Source organism: Hylobates moloch, unplaced genomic scaffold (genome assembly GCF_009828535.3).
Source record: "Hylobates moloch isolate HMO894 unplaced genomic scaffold, HMol_V3 SCAFFOLD_1, whole genome shotgun sequence".
NCBI lineage: Eukaryota > Metazoa > Chordata > Mammalia > Primates > Hylobatidae > Hylobates > Hylobates moloch.
Window position 1 is genome coordinate 194677955 of NW_026652276.1, and position 5321 is coordinate 194683275.

Here is a 5321-nt window from a genome sequence, read left to right on the forward strand (position 1 = left end):
GGCTCAACTAATTTTTCCTCCCTGACTTGACTGGTTCTTTTGGTATGACATATGTATTGACTCATTACAATTTTACACCCAGGCTGTGCTTATTATAGAGGGGAACATTTGCCCTTAATTTACCTTCTGGAACATTTGTTTGTCTACTACTCTTTTTGAAGGTGTATATAGAAAATTTTCTGCCTATTTTCAATTAAAAGGGATACAATTTTATTTTACTTTAATGTAGAGAACAAACTCAGATTGAAGCCATTATAATATGGCAATGTATATCTTTACCTGATATAAATAATATTTAATTCAATTCAACTGACACAAACCTCTTATTTTAGCATTATTATGATCACAGTATTTTTAAGACAATAATCTCACACCTGCTCTATTTACCAAAACCTGAGGAAATAATTGACTTTGTTCTAATATCAAAACTTAGCTTTTAACTAATGTAATATTCTCCTTTTAAAAATTTCCTTATTCTACTCTTCTCTGTTTATGACCTGTCACTACACAGAATAGAAGGCCCTGTTTGTTTCTACCTGAAGCCCATTACACATTAAGTGAGATTCAGACACCCTTTCATAGTTCATGAGATGCTGCCTGATATGAACTCAGTTCATTTGTGCTGATGCCAGCCACATTCCACAGCACCACATTAGCCTCCTCGCAGTAGTTACTACAAGAACAGATTATTTTCCTCCTCAGAATCTCCATGTATGCTGTACCCTTAGCTCCTCCATGGCTAGCTCCTTCCAATCATTCATAAGCATGTTTGGAATGTGTGTTCGTGGATGCTGTGATAAACTGGATGTCCATGTCCCCTCCAAATTCTTATGTTGAAGTCCTAATACTCAATGTCATGATATTTGGAGTTGAGGGTATTAGGAGGTAATTGGGTTTAGATGAGATCATGAGGGTGGAGTTTCCTCTTATAAGAAGAGACCAGAGAGCTTGCACATGTTTTTTGTTTGTTTTGTTTTGTTTTTTCTCTCTCTCTGCCATGTAAAGACACAGCACAAAGATAGCCTCTGCAAACCAGCAAGAGGGCCCACACCCAGAACTTCACCATGCTGGCACCATGATTGTGGATTTTCAGCCTCCCAAACTGTGAGAAATAAATGCTTGTTTAAGCTGCCCAATCTATGGTATTTGTTATAGCAGCCCAAGTTAATTAAGACAGTTACCTTCTCTGCTTATTCTTTTTAAGTCTATTTCCCCATGTAATTTTCCAACCCCCTGCCTTATTTATTTCCTTAAAAGCACTTAACATCCTTAATTACTTATTTATTTCCTGGTTATTACCAGTTTTCCCTCTAGACTGTAAGGTCTGTGAATGTGCAGAATATATTTTTTTTGACCATACTACACTATCTATACTACCTATTTCATTGCCTGTTATATATTAGGTATGCATTAAAGAATTGTGGAAAAATATAAATAGCCATTTAATACTTGGATTCACTCTGAAGTCTTGGTACATTTTTTAATTGACACATAATGATTGTGCCTATTTCTGGGTACATGTTATATTTTGATACATGCATATAACATGTAATGATCAAATCACTTTAAATATTATTTTATCATGATACACTTACTACTATATTAATCAAAGAAATACTAAGATATTAGATATTCTGCTTTTGTTTTATTTTATGTTGCAGTTTTCATGACATTGAGACTTTAGGAGTTTATAGTTAATTGTCAGCTCTTTTAAAGACAATATTTAACAACACTTCTCCACCATTATAAGAGTAACAGAAACATCCATACAGGCATTCTGTTTGTGTCTCATATTTTACATGGATTAATTGGGAACATAAAAGACAAAGTTAAACTTAATAGTAAATTTCAAAGCATAAACTTTAAAAAGATAACTCTCTTTTCTGAAAAAAAGGTAAGATATCAAGAAGAAATGTGTTGCTATAAAAATTGATTATATCTCTCATAAGTTGCCACAAAATTTTAATGTTGATATAAGTACTACAAATAATGACTCAATTACATATGAAATGGTTGAATTTGTGGCTACTGTCTTTATTACCATCAGTTAGTGTATCAAACTGCATTTGTTTAAATCATTAATGTGATAAATTGTTCTTTTTTAAAAAAAATCTTCATGATAATTGTTGGAGATTGTTAAAAGCTATTCATGACCCAGCCCAAAATGATACACTAAGTAAGCACTTCATACACATTAAATAAATAACTGGTCATTAAATATATGCCCTTCCATTGGGAATTGGGGTATACTTATCCATTCGGTGACCTTTCCTAAATATTACCTTCACCCCATAGAATAATGCTCAGGAGAAGGGGCTTTAGGGCGTCTCCAAGCTTTGACACTTATATTGCCACTTACTCGTATCTTTCCATAATATGTGGATAATAATGCTTATCTTATTGGGAGTTCCTGAGACTGCCCATTAAGTGCTTTGTACATCAGTTAGCTGGTTGTTGAAATTAATCGTCAGGCAGGCAGACAAACCAGATGGCCGTTTGTGATCTCCTCTAACTCCTTAATCAAATAACTCCAAATAGCTTTTTAAGAGCCTATCTGGACAGCATTCCCTAGAAACTATAGTTGATATGCAAAATGTAAATGTGTTCAATAATAGCTAGTAAAATCCCAAAACATATGCTTGACTTATTCTGCAAATTACAAAATCTCCAATGGTAATTAGTAAATAATAATAACAAATCTCATTGGGAGTTACTGATAGATGCTAATGCTTTGGTATTGCACTCTGATATGCAATAGTATCTTTTGTCCAATTACAGTGTACTTTTTCCTTAATTTTACCTGCAGGGGTCACTAGTGTCAAGATCTTCCTTTCTGTTTAGGTTTTGATGGGTAATTACCTGCTGGCAGGTAATGTATTATAGGAATAAGGTAATATATTCTTACGATTTACTATTCAGTAAGGAATTCATTAACATAAAGATTATGACCTAGAATATACCCTTGGGAAAATTTCATGTTGATGTGCTTTTATTTGGAAGGTGAGTCACTATGTTTGCCAGTAGAAAATAGTTGACAGAAACTTCATTTTTAACTTCTTATTGGATGTAACGGTGGAGTTCAGTCAAATGACAATAAGCCCAGAAAAAAAGCGAATAATTTATTCAACAATTTTAAACAGATATGTTCTTGTGTGTCATAAGAAGTATGATTGTCGTAAGAAAAATGGATAATGTAAACCTAATTAATGAAACTAACTTTACATATTTTAGTAGCTACATTAGTATATTCTAAATAGTAGCCTTCATTCCATTCAGGTCATTAATATAAGGCTACAAGAGACCCTTTCTATGAATTATTTAGGTAAGAGGGTGACAATAAACCTCAGTATTTTACAATCTAATGCAAATTAAATGTTTGTAACCATATAACTCATTTGATAAATGATATTTATCTACGTATCAAATGTTGATTTTAAATATGTTTTCTAATAGGTGAAAATGATCCAATTAGACTTATTGTTGACTTTGAATCTTCTCTTTGAACAAATATTATGATACAAAGGTTAAAAACAAATTGAACTAAATCCAATCCACTTCCTTTACTAGGACAAAAAAAATAGTATTAGGCAGGAAGACACTTTACATGTAGAAAGTCTCGGTGCAACTCTTGACTCAGGAGAATGTTTCATCCACAGGCAATTACACCTCATCTGTGTTGGTCAGAGAACATTAAGGGAAATTCATTGCTGCTGTGTTTGTTTTTCATGGGGAAAGAAAATAAATGTGACTAGAAGAAGAAAGGACATTTGGTAATTTTCCACTAAAGCTTAGATTGGCAATACAATCACCCCAGAGAGTTTATTTTTAAGAATTGATTTGTTTTTTCTTAAAAGCCTGAATTGACAATGAGACCATCCTAAATCCGTAAGATAATTGTGTAACTCTGTGATTGTTAGGACTGGACCCATTACGTTTTTGCAAAATTAAAAGAGAATTTTCAGAGTTAATTTTTTAATTCCTTGGAAATTTCTTCACAACCTTTCTCTATTTCACAATGAAAGGCAAACACTACCTTGAAGTTTAAATGCAAGTGAATTAATTCTTAAAAAAATAAATGTATTTGTACTAGAACTGCAAATGTTTGACAGAAATTAGAGAGTGGCTCTTAAAGAAACTCTCAGCAGAAGAGTCATAATTAGTTTTAAAATTTACTTCTAGTATCTTCTCAGACCAACAGGACTTTATTTGCTGTAGCATCTTAAAGTATTTAAGGGACATTCAGGCTTGAAATATCAAGGGAGACATGTTTTACTACAGTCCAAAGAGGAGTATGAAAATATGATGTGAAAGGCACAATGAAATTTCCCAAATATAAGCTATTAGCTTGAGATCAGCTTTCTTTATTTGGAAAATATAATACATTATGAATTTTCATAATAAAAAAATCTGTATAACTGTCTCTTACTCTATGGACTTGAATATTTATTTTGGGGGGAAAACATATCTTATTCCACTCTTTTTAATGGTGTGTGTTCTGGTTTGGAAAGTAAGATATGAAAATATAGAAAATAAAAATATCTTTTTTTAGTTTACTAAGCAGTGATGGTAAAACACAAATTATGATCCTAATTTTACACATCAAAATTGTTCTAAAAACTGGGCCTGGCAAATTCTTCAGCCCACTGGAAAAGAATCATAATCAAAGCATTAGCTTGTCAAAGAATTTTATCTTGTCAATAATCAAATAAGAATTATTTCAGTCTATACTATATACTAATCTCTGTATGATACAAAAGCATGAAATACAGTTTTCTCTTAATTATAGTTCGAGAAGAAAAACAAGATGAAAATAAGAATTTACTGAGAGAGAAGATATTCATATCTGTGAATCACCATCATGAGCAAAACATAATTGTGAAAATATTTAAGCCTGAAGTCAAGCACAGAGAGTTTATGACCTCTATAAGCTGATGATCATATACTTATCAATTCAGCTCTCTTTTTTGAGATATGGAAACATAGGAACATAATAGTAATTGATTTGTCCAGTGACATAAAACAAATGAATGATCTAGTATACTGTTAGAATTATTACAGTGGAACTAAAAACAAATCAAGCCCGATTTGGTTTACATGCTTATAATATCCCTTGCCCTCTCTTCCTCCACTCTATTCCCTGTACCAAAATGATCTTCACAAAACGCCTTTGATCTGTCACTCACTTGTTTAAAGACCTCTTCAAGGCTCCACAAGATCTGAACTTATGGTTGCTTTTCCGCCTTTTATTCTCGCTACCCTGCCTGTCCCCTCTGCAAATAAAAAACAAGCAAAGCTATTTTCCAACATATGCTGAATATTTT